General features: G+C 44.4%; 1 protein-coding gene across 6 annotated transcripts in view; it reads left to right on the top strand.

The window, feature by feature from the left end:
* Positions 1 to 15756, top strand: part of LPP (LIM domain containing preferred translocation partner in lipoma) — a 601703-nt gene that overhangs the window by 455379 nt on the left and 130568 nt on the right. The gene's annotated exons all lie outside the window — the stretch shown is intronic.

Genomic DNA, 15756 nt, shown 5'->3' with positions numbered 1-15756 from the left:
AAGCTTGGCTAAACTAAATCCAATAGAACACCTCTGGGACTGTCAAGGTCTTACCTTGCCTTCCTCTTGGCAGCCATCTTGGACATGTGCAGACTGCTGTCTCTTATAAACTCTGTTTGCATCATCACTTGCCTGCTGCCTGGGCATCGCTCAGTGATGATGTTGCACACCTGACTATATACAGTATCTCACAAAAGTGAGTACACCCATCACATTTTTGTAAATATTTTATTATATCTTTTCATGTGACAACACTGAAGAAATTACACTTTGCTACAATGTACAGTAGTGAGTGTATAGCTTGTAATAACAGTGTAATTTGCTTTCCCCTCAAAATAACTCAACACACATCCATTAATGTCTAAACCGCTGGCAACAAAAGTGAGTACACCTCTAAGGTCAGGGTCAGACAATGGATCCAAGGATTTCATCCTAATACTTAATGGCAATCAGGGTGACAGCAAATGTACACTGTTATACAGACTGTACACTCACTACTTTACATTGAAGAAATTACACTTTATTAGTGTTGTCACATGAAAAGATATAATAAAATATTTACAAAAATGTGAGGGGTGTACTCACTTTTGTGAAATACTGTATATATCACCTAAGGGCTTGCAGTCCTTGCCCTTGTGTTTGTGCTCCAAGGTGCATCACTGCTAGCAGTCTTCTGTTCTCCATGTTCCTCCGTGCATGACCTGGCTTGGCGGACGACTTTCCTGGCAGAAGATGCGACATCGGCAGACTACCCATTTCTAGACTCAACCCCCGGCTGGGATGACTACCCGCTTCTAAACTTGACCGGCTGTTCCTGATTTCTCTTCTCACTCTTGCTGTGCGTTTTATTGTTGTTGCCCTAATAAATGGCGTTATTTTACTTGCATCTTTGTGTTGTCTGGTTTCCTGGCACCCTGACAGGGACATTATGTTTCGGTCCATCCGACACCACCAGGTTGCACCTTAGTCTGTTCAGGAGCTCAGCGATGCCCTGGTCCAAATCTGGGAGGAAATACCCCAGAACACCATCCGTCGTCTCATTAGGAGCATGCCGCAACATTGTCAGGCATGCATACAAGCACCTGGGGGCCATACAAACTATTAGGTACCATTTTAAGTTGCTGCAATGAAATTTCAGCAAAATGGACTTGCCTGCTGCATCATTTTTTCACTTTGAAATCAGCCCTCTGTATGTTGATAATTTTCATTTCCACTCTGTATGTTGATAATTTTCATTTCCATCAACCAATGTGGCATCAACTTAGTTTCTAACACATTACTCAGTCAATATCAGTATAGATAGCAAGCATATTTTTTTCCCATTGGAATCTGATGTGTTTTCAAAGTGTTCCTTTAATTTTTTTGAGCAGTGTATTTATACATGTTGATCATATCCCCTGTAGGCTATGTGCACACTTGTGTTTTTGCCTGACGGTTTATACAATTTAGTTTCTTGCTTGGGGGATTGGCTCTCTGAATTTCACAGAAGTCTGCACTAAGATACAAGTCAGATTATAGGCACTACTGCAACCAAAATTATATTTTTGGTAAAATACTCTTAAAGGGTTAGTCACATCTTCTACAGGGATTAAAACCCTGCAGTCTTCCTTATTAGAACACTGGAAGTTCATTCATTGATAGTCTAGGCCCACTGTCATCCTTTCGTGACAACTTCTCTAAATACTACTCTACTTTCTCTCCTCTGAAATACCCGTCATCATCCTAGGTGACTTTAACATTCCAATCAAAACACCTTACCCTCTTCTCAAATCAACTTAACCTCCTCTTTTAAAGGAAAACTTAGAGCTATCTTAGTGCTATTAATGTTCTAACAATGCTGCAAACAAATCAAGTGTGTCCCCTTTAAGCTGTAGCAGGTGTCAACACCCCCCCCCCCCCCAGTAAATCTTCATTGGCAGTTGGAGCTCTTATCACTGTCCAAAGTGATAATTTGTAATCCCAAGGGAGGTGATGTGTGCAATAGTGTCTGCGGTCAGTGTGTTGATGGGAAAGGGTGTACTTGCGGTCAGGATTCCACACAGGTACCCTTTCTCTCTCGGATGTCCATTTGTGAGGGTCCTATAAGACAGGTGATACGCTCTCCACACTCCGTCGTCTGGGAGTGAGATACTCTGCTTCCTCAGGCTGTCCGTCTGGTCTTCACTCGCTTCCTCTTCAGCTATACTGTGACAGCATCGACAGTTTAGGTATCAGCATCCGCTACGCTGAGGACAAGCTCCACGCGCGGGTTAGGCCTCGTGTACTAGGCCTCAGCCACCACCAGTCCTGTACACACACAACCGGCTGATCCACACTCACTGGGTCCCAAAAGCAAGAGCGCATTTACACTGTGGAGCAGATAGGTTTATAGTTTCTCCCATGGTCCTTCGCTTCCCCGTTGCTCCCTGGGAGAACAGTTCCCCTAGCAATCCAGATTTAGATTCAGAACTATGTCTCCCACAATCCACTTTTTCCACTTCCTTTGAGAGGCCGATCTCCGCTTAAAGCAGTCTTAAAGGGGCACACAGACAACTTTGACAGTAACGATAAGCATATAATTGTATGTATATATATATATATATATATATATTGTGAGGGATTAGCTCGGTGGTAGGCGTGGATGACTCCTTGGGGAGTGCGTTTTCACAGAGAAATAGCCCAAAAGTGCTTGCAAACAACAGGTTTATGGTTTATTCTAATGGTGTTTTCTTCACCAGGCTGTATGCAGCAAAACATCCAAAATAAAATAAAACAGAAAATAAATCCTTGCCTCTGTGGGCGGCTACCTTCTCACAACTGGAACCTGCCTAGGTGTCTGTCTCCAACCTACCGTCGGGCAGACTTCCTTGTCCTCCAGCGGACACTCAATAGTCCTTTTATAATATCTTCACAGGGGAACACAGTCCTTTGTTTCTTTCACATCAACAGTTCGTCTTCTCACCTTTGAGACGTATTCACCCTTGGTTACCGTCCCGGGCACACATCACTCCGGGGGGTCTTCTCCCAGGCCCACACATCCTGTCGGGAGGCACACGCTGACTGTCCTCCTGCTCCCAGCCCACATGGCTTCAGGACACAGCTTCTGGAGGCAGCAAACAATAGGAATTTCTCTGAACAAATTATAGAGCCTTAACTCCCTCATTCTGAACAGGTGAAGGCCTTTCAACTTCCTGCTGGCTAGCTCTGTAGCCAACACCCTAAATTAATTAATGGACTTTCTAAATCAGGTAGAAATGTATCTCCTTCCTGTGACTACATTCCCAGATTTAGCTGACTTCCTGTTACAATATATATATATATATATATATATATATATATATATATATATATATATATATATATATATATATTTTAGTAGTCCGATCCCAGCTACACTAGTATAGTCTTAGTAAGGGACAATGAAGTGTGGGACAACTAAGTTAATGTGAGCCATTTGGCTTTATTGGTATTTTGTAATTTACAAAAAAAAAAAAGATTTTGATTTAAAAAATAAAATTGTGTTGAGCACTCCAAAAGTCTATTTTTGTTTGTCTTACCTTTCTCTCTCTCTATCATATACTGTATATCTTTCATTTCATAGCTTATAATAATAATACACATACAGTATCTTAGAAAAATAGCCTAGGCTATATACAGCGCTTGCTGCAGAAAAACAATTAACTTAATGTATGTGAACAATGTTGAAAACGTATCTTTACAGTATAAGTGAAAATACAAATCAATTAAACACATTAAAATTAATAAAAAGTTCCAAGGAATTGATAAATAGATAAATAAGTATTTTCCGGTGGTGATCAATATTTGTGAATAAAATAAATGTAAAATTCAATAAATAGTCTTTTCAAGTGGTGATCAGGTGCAAAGTGCTTCGTGCTCAAAAAATAAAAGTTTATGACTTTTGTGACGTGGATTCCTCTTTTCCTGTGGCTTGTGGTAGAAATAAATGACTTACCAGAATTGTTGGGTAATATGTGCTGTATAGCACTAGGACCTACAGCGCTTGGAGGCCGTTCAGGATGGATTGGGGATCCCCTTTGTGGATGATCCTGGTGGGATACAGGTTAGATTCCTCCTTACCCGAGCTTGATCCTCAGGATATGGAGTTAAAAGAAAGGCTCCAGATAGTGTATTATCGTTTTAAAAGTTTATTCATCAAATATTCATAAAAATTGGAGCGAAGAAAGACTCAAACTCCAAGTTTGCAGGCAAAGAAACCGCTTTTAAACACCTCCTAGCAGAGTGGCGAGCGGAGTGTTCCGGCTTGCGTTCCACGTGGTGCATAGCGTGCTGACGTGCGTTCCACAACCTTGACACATTTCGTCACTTCCTGTGACGTTTTAAAAAAGTCACAGAAAGTGACAAAACGCGTCAAGGTTGTGGAACGCACGTCAGCACGCTACGCACCACGTGGAACGCAAGCCGGAACACTCCGGCTTCCACATTTGGAAAGGGTCCTGTGCATCTTTGACTCCAAAACAGGTGCGAATTTAGGCAGAAATTTGAACCTGATTCACACCTGAATCAGTGAAGAGGGGCCCTGCGTGGCTCCGAAACATTGCTGTATATTTATCAAGTGACCACGAAATAAAGTAGGGCTGCAACTAACGATTATTTTCATAATCTATTACTTGGCCGATTTTATTGTTTTGATTAATCGACTTATCGGATAATAACCTTAAAAAAAGTGTAGTGTATAATTTAGGTAATTTGTAAAGTTTGAGGAAAAAAAGGCAATTTATTCTTAAATATTTATATGCAGTGGTAACTTTAAATACCCAACTATATGGTTATGGAAGGTGTGCTCTCACTGTGTCCCTAAGTACGAGTGCCACATCCCGATATGAGAAGCATATTTGAGAATTCCCCTTGGGGTGGGACTTTGGAGGTCACTCAAAAGATATACAAAAAATTGTATTTAAATATATATTGGTTTTATTACAAAAATAATAAAAAGTGAACATACACAAATAACATTGAAAGCTAATAAAATTATTGGCAAAACTGATATTGATATGAAGGTGTGCAAATCACTCAACCAATTATTCCAAGCAAGATCCGACGTTTCAAGGTAAGAACCTCTTCTTCAGGGATTTTTTGGGGAATAATTTTATCTGTAAGTATTGAAGAAATATATCAAAGCAAACAAGCAGTTGTTGATAATATAGCAACAAAGTATTCATATAAGCATGTTTTTGAGTATAAACATACATTCATTATAGAACAACATTGTAAGTAAAAAAACGTTGTATACACTTACATGGTTGAAGGATGCATGGACACCACACTTGTTTTGCCATAGATTAAAAACATGGAACGTTAGCAACACCCACAGAAATCATCGTCAGCCTTGTCTATAAAAGGGAGGTTTGGTATTTGGAGTGGATCCAATAAAGAATATAGCATATGGTAGAAAGTGTGCAGACCAGAGGGGGCCCAAATTGCTCCAGCTGGAGTCCAAATTGGCTCAACCAAGGGGGCGGGGGTCAGTCACAGTAATGCTGTAAATAGCAAGGAGATACAATGAATAAGACGTAAAAGGTAAAAATAAAATCCAAAAATGTTTGTTTTATCTGGGTACAATGTACAGAGAGTACAATGACGCGGCAAAACCAAAAATATGCACGTATATACAAATACTACATATATAAAAGGCAATAGCCCGATAGATATATGTCTAATGAATGCATGTGTGGCATCTTACTAGGATCAGGCATGGTTGATAGCACTGCTAAAAAAGAAGCTAGTGCATAAAGTTAAATAGAGCCCATGCTCTAGCAATTTTGTGACTATAGAGGATAGCCAGTGAGACTGGATATATAGAGATGAAATATAGTCATGACATAGGCTAAATGTGCATATTTATATATGATTAAAGGTTGGTAAATCCCTTTGAAATGATGAGAACTGACCTTAAGACCGCAGACTCCAAGGCAAACTTCCTCCCAGCAGTGGATGTACTCAGTGCTCCATGCTGGGAGTGGTGCCTAAATAGGAGCGCAGTCCGATGAGAGCAATCAAGCTGATTGCATCTCCGCCCCCTGGTGGCCCTGGGCTCCCTGAGCGGCGCTCGCCAGACCCGCCCATAACCACGCCCCGATGACCACAGGAAGTGCGTCACCGGAACGAGAGGCCAGAGGCGTAGCCGGCGGGCGTCTCCCACCGGCACGGGATGTGACGTCGCTGAGGCGCACGAATGCGTACAGCGGCGTGTCCCGGAAGTGGAGAGGACATCCGGAGATGTCAGCAGGGAAGGTCTCCACCGCCAGGAATCTCTGGGTCTTGTATAACAGACCCGGACCCCGTGCCGGGCTGGAGCGAGGGGTCCCCAAGGATGCACGATCATATCCACACAAAAGAATGTCAATCAAACAAATGCATGTACTATTTACATGCATTTGTTTGATTGACATTCTTTTGTGTGGATATGATCGTGCATCCTTGGGGACCCCTCGCTCCAGCCCGGCACGGGGTCCGGGTCTGTTATACAAGACCCAGAGATTCCTGGCGGTGGAGACCTTCCCTGCTGACATCTCCGGATGTCCTCTCCACTTCCGGGACACGCCGTTGTGCGCCTCAGCGACGTCACATCCCGTTCCGGTGGGAGACGCCCGCCGGCTACGCCTCTGGCCTCTCGTTCCGGTGACGCACTTCCTGTGGTCATCGGGGCGTGGTTATGGGCGGGTCTGGCGAGCGCCGCTCAGGGAGCCCAGGGCCACCAGGGGGCGGAGATGCAATCAGCTTGATTGCTCTCATCGGACTGCGCTCCTATTTAGGCACCACTCCCAGCATGGAGCACTGAGTACATCCACTGCTGGGAGGAAGTTTGCCTTGGAGTCTGCGGTCTTAAGGTCAGTTCTCATCATTTCAAAGGGATTTACCAACCTTTAATCATATATAAATATGCACATTTAGCCTATGTCATGACTATATTTCATCTCTATATATCCAGTCTCACTGGCTATCCTCTATAGTCACAAAATTGCTAGAGCATGGGCTCTATTTAACTTTATGCACTAGCTTCTTTTTTAGCAGTGCTATCAACCATGCCTGATCCTAGTAAGATGCCACACATGCATTCATTAGACATATATCTATCGGGCTATTGCCTTTTATATATGTAGTATTTGTATATACGTGCATATTTTTGGTTTTGCCGCGTCATTGTACTCTCTGTACATTGTACCCAGATAAAACAAACATTTTTGGATTTTATTTTTACCTTTTACGTCTTATTCATTGTATCTCCTTGCTATTTACAGCATTACTGTGACTGACCCCCGCCCCCTTGGTTGAGCCAATTTGGACTCCAGCTGGAGCAATTTGGGCCCCCTCTGGTCTGCACACTTTCTACCATATGCTATATTCTTTATTGGATCCACTCCAAATACCAAACCTCCCTTTTATAGACAAGGCTGACGATGATTTCTGTGGGTGTTGCTAACGTTCCATGTTTTTAATCTATGGCAAAACAAGTGTGGTGTCCATGCATCCTTCAACCATGTAAGTGTATACAACGTTTTTTTACTTACAATGTTGTTCTATAATGAATGTATGTTTATACTCAAAAACATGCTTATATGAATACTTTGTTGCTATATTATCAACAACTGCTTGTTTGCTTTGATATATTTCTTCAATACTTACAGATAAAATTATTCCCCAAAAAATCCCTGAAGAAGAGGTTCTTACCTTGAAACGTCGGATCTTGCTTGGAATAATTGGTTGAGTGATTTGCACACCTTCATATCAATATCAGTTTTGCCAATAATTTTATTAGCTTTCAATGTTATTTGTGTATGTTCACTTTTTATTATTTTTGTAATAAAACCAATATATATTTAAATACAATTTTTTGTATATCTTTTGAGTGACCTCCAAAGTCCCACCCCAAGGGGAATTCTCAAATATGCAACTATATGGTTAGGGAGCAAAATCTCTAATCCACCCTGAGAATAACAGACAGAAGAGATATACTGTACAGGCATACCTCGTTTTATGTACACTCACTTTACGTACACAGCATGGTCAGCTTGGCATGGCACTACTCCCATTTTTTAACATTGGCGTCTATAGGAAATCTTTGTCAGCTTGACATGGCACTGCCGGTTTTTAACATTGGCGTCTATGGAAAATCTTGGTCAGCTTGGTAAGGCACTGCTCCCTGTCTAACATCTATGGGGAATCTATACTTACCTGCTCTGTGCAATGGTTTTGCACAGAGCAGCCCTGATTCTCCCCGTCTTCTGGGGTCCCCCACCGACCACTCACTTCCTGCATAGGACTAAATGTCCAATACGGCATTGCTCCTTTCACATTCACAAGTTCTCAGGCACTTACTGTCATGTACGGATGGTGTACTGAGCTGTATGTGTGCCGCACTGTGTTATCTGATATGTATGGACGGTGTACTGAGCTGTATGTGTGCTGCACTGTATTTCCTGATATGTAAAAAAATAATGCATTCTGTATGCAGGCCAACTAATCGGCTGACCAAACTACTCGATTATGAAAATAGTTGACAACTATTTTCATAATCGATTACTTGTCTATTAATCGATTAGTTGTTTCGGCCCTAGAATAAAGCTTTGGACCCTTTCAATGAATCCTTGGTGTGCTGATGACATTTCTTTACTTTGAGTTTCCACAGTTTCCAACCTATGGTCATTACAGCACCCAGCATCACTGAACAGCCAGTTATTTTGAATGTGTACATGGGGAATATTGCATTTGAATCGGTGAACAGGGATGCACCGGACCCCCTGCAGTGAGCCACGGCTGCAGCATGCGTGAACCCAGCCTCAGATAGAAGAGAGGAAAGCACTTAGCTGTTAGCTGATGGAGAAACACTGCTACACCACTGCCTGACACATTGTGTGCCTATTGGCATTTTTTTGGATGGCACACCCTTCTTCTCCTAATATCAAGCAGTGATGTAGCTGTGTCCTTTTTTTTTTTTTTTTTTTCCCCAATATATAGTTTTCTGCTACTCATTTATTTGTAAATATTGTTTAATGTTGTGTTGGCTATGATATGAGTTCTTTCTAATTTGGTTTTTAAATATGAATGATGCCCCTGCTCTATGTTACTGACTTTGACCACATAAGGATGATACTTCATATAATCACTAGGGTTGGACTGGGAGTAAAAGCAGCCTTTTCTGGTTAAAGCATGTTTTCTCTTTCGTTCATTGAAGGACACAGCTTCTGATTCTTAACTATTGGGTTATACTGCCCCCTACAGGAGTAGGACACTAGGCAGGAAAAAGCTTGACTATGCCTATAAGCAGTCCCAGGGGGTATACACCCACACTCAGCTATAGGCACTCAGTTTTTTTCTGCCTAGTCAAGAGTAAGGACGTAGTTTCTTGCTGGGATCTCTGGTCCTGCCAATTTTTTTTTCCCCCTTTTTAAAAGGATTTTTCCCTGTCTTTTTTATTTTGTTCCTGTTAGAATCAACTGCCAGACTGATCGACAGACTGGATAATCTAGAACCATAGGATTCCCCCAGTCTCTGGGCCCCCCCCCCTCCCTAGGTGAGGTTATAAACTGGCATGCATGCTCCTAAGGGGGGCTTGTTTGGAGTTGCTGCTGACCAAGTTTTTCCTGGTGCACAACAGGGGGTTGAGCAGGGTTCCCCTGCTACCCTGGGGGTTGGTGACTAGGGCAGGATTGTCCTCTGGGCTCCCTGCTGCAGTTGTTGGGCCAAGGAAGCAGATGGTTTGGCACCCGTGGGTCCGCGCCTTACTAGGCCGGATATAGCCCCAAATTTAGACTACGGCTTTGCGGCCTACTGGTCGGGAGCTATGTGGGGCGGCCTCAGTGAGGATGGCTGAAGCCACTACCCTCCGTTTGGGCATCCGCCCTCCCCTCTGCTGCCCCTGGTTGCTCGGCTCTGCTGAGGCTTGCGGCTGGGTGTCCACAAAAATTTAGGCCGCGGCTTGTCGTCTACTAGGCCATGCAGCTAAGTCGGTCTCCATTGGGGGGGCAGCCCCAGTGAGCCTGGCTGGGATGAGTGCACTTGCGGCTGGGCCTCCACACAAAGTGGGGCCAGCTTGACACCTCCCTTGGAAGGGGTGGCGCTGTGGGGGGTTGTTTAATTTTTGATGACACCCATGCCGCCATTATTGTGGAGGGCACCTACCCATTTTAGCACTGCGGGACCATCAGGATACCCTGCCTGCAAGTCCACATCACTGTGGGTGGCCCCCTTTTAAGGGGGCTATTTACTATTGTGTGGGCCTTTATGGAGGGGCTTGGAGGGCGACCCCCTTTTTTTTTTTGCGGGGTCAAGTAGGTGGTCAGCATCCCCCTTGCGGGATGGCAGTCGGTGGCCTGCCCCTGTGTTTTTCTGGGTGACCTTAGTATATAGCGTCCTCCACCCTCCCCTGCCCCATCTGTCCATCAGATCCTGAATCTGTTTCAGCCGCTGCACACACGAGTCACCCTACTGGGTCTGCGTCCACGCACTGAGTGCTCAGACAGTAAAGATGTTTCCTCTGCTCCTCTAGCTGTGCATGAAAAGGCGCTGGTGGATGCACTGATTGTGTCAGAGTGAATTTTAAACATGGTGGAGATGCTGTGTTGGAGGCACTGGTCCATTTTGGCACCACAGGTTCTCCACTGTGGCAGGGGTGTTCCCCTTTCCCCCTTACTTTGACAACATTGCCACATAACAGTGGGGTTTTCCAAAACGCACCCTAAGCTTTTTGCTATGCCGTATCCTTTCCCTGCTTAAAAATTGGGCGGTCCCGTCTGTAGTGGACTTACCGGTTTCAAAGTTAAAGATGTTGATAGGAGAACTGTGGCTCTGGCCTGCCATATGTTTCCCCTATGGCTGGTTCGGCTTAGGCCAGTATTTACTATTGCCCTGGTGTCGCAAACTCTGATGAGTGGACCAAACTTTTACGACTGGACCTGGAGGGGAAACTGCTTCCCCCTGTCTTTGCTTAGCTGGCAGATCAGTTGATCCAGGGGCTACAGTTTATCTGTGATGCCTCTTTGGATATGGCTCCTTTGATTTTAGGCTGTCTGTATCAGCAGTGTCCTTCGGCGCCTTATCTGGCTGACAATACTGGTCTGCGGACCAGACTTCTAAGAAGGCCTTATCTGATCTCCCCTTTGTGGGGGATCACCTGTTTGGAGCTTCCTTGGGTGACCCCATTAGTAGACGTGGGCCATTCTTAGCTCATAAGAGGCTTTTTTCGTCCCTCAAAGGATAAAAGTTCTTCAGGGCCTCCCCTGGAGGTTCCAAGAGGACACGGTCTGGCAAGCCATGAGGGGCTCTTCCACATCTGTGGACAAGGCTTCCGCTGCATGAAAGGGCGCCCTCACCCGTATCTGGGGCTGGGGGGCATCTTCGCTGCTTTTCTGGGTCCGTGGACCTCTCTGGTACAGGTCAAGTGGGTCCACAAAGTCATTCAGTATACAAGATCGAGTTTCGGTCTTTTCCTCCAGAAAGGGTCTTCCCTTTCAACCTGCACTTGTCCACAGATCACTTACAGGGTCACTTTGGGGCAGTGCAAGACTTGTTACTTCATAGGGTGATTGTCCCGGTTCCATCTTTGGAATGTTTTTTTAGGGGTTTTGCTCATACCTGATTACAGTTCCCTGGAAGGAAGGCAAGGTGTGTCAAGTTCTGAACCTCAAGGCGCTAAACTGCCTTGTGTGGGTACAGAAGTTCCAAATGTAAAATGAAAGAGAGAAGGGGTATCCGCGCTAAGGAATAGGAATAACAGGGAAAGAGGAAAAAATATATATAAAGATAGAGAAGTTGGCTGCGGCCCACTTCAAGATATAGCCCTAAAAGGTATACCGTATATAGTAAATGTGTAAAAAAGGGGGGGGGGGGTGAAGTGATGGCGCTGCCAAAAATGGTGTCTAATAAACTGGTATATATAAAATTGTGTGGTGTCAGTATTCAATAAATGGCAATCAATGTCCTCTGACCATGTGTGGTGTATCAGCTAGCATTGTTGCGTCAGCGGGGGATCATGGTACTGGGGTACCTGGGCGATCATCTTCTGCGAGCAGTCTCCGACTGCTCTGATGGAAGCCTTGGAGATTACTTAGCGGGAATTCGGTTGGATTCTGAACCTTCAGAAGTCTGCTCTGGTTCCGTCTAAAAACTGGGCTATCTGGGTAATACTCCAGAAATCGCAGGAGGCAATTCAGCTTCTGTTGTCTAGCAAATGGTCATCCCTCCAGGCTTGCATGCGGGTACTGGGCCTGATGGTGTCTGCCTTTGAGAGGGTTCCGTTTGCACAGTTCTACACAAGATCTCTGCAAAAAGAGATTCTGATGAAATGGGACAAGAATCCACAGTCTCTAGAGGTGGCTTTGTTCTCTGGCACTTCGACAGGAAAATCCTTCTCCCCTGTACCATGCGGCTGTCACCACGTATGCCAGCCTGTCCAGGTGGGGAGGCGTCCTCGTTCTAGCCCTCTTTGCTGTACACATTCCATGGAAGGTACAGAGGTTTGTAGCTTGGTGTCGGGATCCTCTGGCCAACGCCGCAGACGTATTCGTGGCTCCTTGGTGTCAGTATCATTGGATTTATGCCTTTCCCCCTCTCAAACTTCTCCTAAGACTCCTGTGCAAGATAGAGGCAGCAAGGGATTCCGGTCTTTCTAGTGGCTCCAGACTGGCCTTGCCAGTCTTGGTACGCCGATCTGGTATGGGTCAACGCCGATGCTCCTTGGAGACTTCCTCTCAGGGAAGATCTGCTGTCCCAAGGGCCAATCTTCCTTCCTGCTTTACAGTCACTGGTTTTAACAGTTTGGCTGTTGAAAGCCAGGCGCTGAAAGACAGAGGTTTGTCTGAATCGGTGATTCCTACGCTGTTAAAAGTTAGAAAATCTACCTCTAGGAATATCTACCATTGTACTAGGAAGATGTAGGTTGCGTGGTTTGAGTCTTTTGGGGTTCTCCCTCGCTCCTTTTTGGTGGCTTTCCTTCAACGGGGGTTGAGCAGCGCCTGGCCTTAGAGTACCATCAAGGGCCAGGTTTCGACCTTGGTGGTTTTCTTTCCTTGGTGCGTATCTTTATCCAGGAAACTCGACACTTGGTTCCTCCAGTGCGGTCTCCATTACCGCCGTGGGTCCTCAAATTGGTGTTGTCAGTTATTCGGGAATCTCCCTTCAAAAATATCGGGAGGTTCCCCTGCTTGCGTTGTCCCAGAAGGTGGCGTTTTTGGTGGCTATTACTTCTTATTGCAGGTGTTGGAGCTGGCGGCGTTGTCTTGTCGTTCAACTTACTGTTGGTTTACAGAGCTAAGGTGGTTTTTAGTCCCTGCCCGTTGTTCCTTCCAAAGGTTGTCTCTGATTTCCATTTGAATGAAGAAATTGTGTTGCCTTCCCTGTGTCCCAGGCCTAAACATCCTAAGGAAATTGCTCTGTATTCCCTGGATGTGGTTCAGGCAATCGGGGTGTACCTGGCAGCTACAGAGTCTTTTAGGAAGTCAGACTCCCTATTTGTACTCATGTTTGGACCTCGAAAAGGGTTGGCCTTTTTTGCTGCGACCATTTCCAGATGGATCAGACAGACAGTGATTCAGGCCTATTCAATTAGGGGTCAGGTTCCTCCTTTCCCTATTAAGACACACTTTACTTGGGAGCTTTGTGCCTCCTGGGCCTTCCGTCATCAGGCATCAGTGATGCAGGTTTGCAGGCAGCCATCTGGTCATCTGTGCACAATTTTACAAAGTTTTAAAAAATGGATGTGTTGTCATCTGCGGATGCTTCTTATGTCCACAAGGTTTTGCAAGCTGCTGTTTAGAGGACCTGGTCCTCTTTGAGGGTGTATTGTTTTTTTCAGGTGAGCTCCAGTTGTTATGGTTAAGCTCCATATTACCTGGTTGGCTATGGTTAGCCTTGGGAATTTTTTTCTGCATTGTTCCCACCCCTCATGTTTGACACTGCTTTAGGACGTTCCAATGGTTAAGAAGAATCGGGAGCTGTGTCCGTCAATAAAAGAGAGAGAAAATGGGATTTTTGACTTACCGTAAAATGCATTTCTCTGATGTTCATTGACGGACACAGCACCCACCCCTCTGTGGAGTTGGCTTGCTTCTGACACTGCTTGTAACATAAGTGCCTATAGCGGAGTGTGGGTGTGTACCCCCTGGAACTGCCCATAGGCATAGTCCAGCTTTTTCCTGCCTAGTGTCTTACTCCTGTAGGGGGCAATATAACCCAATGGTTAAGAAGAATCAGGAGCTTTGTCCGTCAATGAACATCAGAGAAATGTATTTTACGGTAAGTCAAACTTTAAAACATTATGTCAACTTTAAAAAATTGGTTGAGAAATAATATTTGCCCATGAGCCCCACACCCAGTTTGTACAGGCAACTTTTCTGTTGTTCAGGGCTGGACATAATTCTAGACCACAAGATCATTGTTTGCTTACTGTAGCAGTAGTAATCCATTCTTTTAGGTAATGCACTCTTTGCAGACTATTGCAACTGTGTAGTCTACTCTTTATAATTACAACATGCTACTGGTGAAACCTTACTATATCATTTGATGTTCAATGATACAGGTCAGTTGAAAGCATGTTTATTATTCCAAGTTTGTCACCATATTAAGATTTCAAATTAGTTTGTTTTCTTTAGTTACCATGAATGCAGTAAATCTAGAAAAGTAATGGTAACCCCCCCCCCCCCCCCCTCCAAGCATCATTGTGAACTTAAGTCATTTCTGTCATTAAAGCAAATTGTTTTATCACTTGTAATGCTAATCATTTCCTCCAGCTTTATGTATCAAACCTTTTTATTTTCTTCTTAACACTGTCTGTGTCTTTGCCAATTTATCGTCTTCGCGCTCTTATCTCCTATTCATCCATTTCATTTAGTATGGAGCTGACGGCTTATCCACTGTTATTATGGCCCATTGATCAAGTAATTGGAAAAGGGCAAATCGGCAGCGGCAGTGCCTGTGATTTGCATGAAATATTCCCAGCCCTGGGTGCATGTAGCATGGTAATTGCTGCATCCACATAGCTGTCAGCTAATAACTATATTAGTCAGAATATGGAAAGCCGGATCTTAGCATATTAAAAGTTCTATTGGCGCAGATAGGCTTTAAATAGGGGGATTTAATTAAACGTGCTAGCAGGCTTCCAGGCTTTATGCGAAGTCAAGGAGAAAATGTTTACTGCTAATTAAATGTAAGTCTCTTGGGTTAAATGAGGTCATTGTCCTTAAAGCGGAAGTAAAGCCTAATACCTTAAATTCTCCCCTGCAATCATTAATGTGAGCGGAAAAAAATCCCAGTTTTCTACCTGAATTCTGCAGTATTCAGTGCTGTCACATGACATCAATTCCTCTTCCTGCTGAGTCCAAGAGCAGCAAGTGGGAGTGGTTACTAAAAGCTAGAGACATCACTTCCAGGGAGGGGCACTGTTCCTGTGTAGCCAGTGGGCATATACAGGATGGGAGGTGCTGATCATAGGTTCCCACCCAGTTTTCTCTCCTCAGTAAGGATGCATTGTACATCCTAATTCATGAGAAAATGAAGAAACAAAAGAGCCATCCACGCAGGACACAGTGGGGGGGGGGGGGGGGTGCACATTAAAAGTATAGCTTTGAATGGAGACTACCATAGGAGAAGGAAGCTGGGCCGAGGGGGGGATTGTCAGTGTAGCTGGAAGTGCTCTGGGGTCTCAGCTCACAGTCTACAATGATCATAGTATAGGCAACCACACTAAGTCTATGTTTCCACTAGTGAGACTAATCAATGGCACCTGTTCAATGCAACTTTAAA

Source organism: Pelophylax lessonae, assembly GCF_965119305.1.
Source record: "Pelophylax lessonae genome assembly, chromosome: 3".
Lineage (NCBI taxonomy): Eukaryota > Metazoa > Chordata > Amphibia > Anura > Ranidae > Pelophylax > Pelophylax lessonae.
The sequence above is the reverse complement of the archived record's forward strand: the minus strand, read 5'-3'. Positions and strand labels throughout refer to the sequence as shown.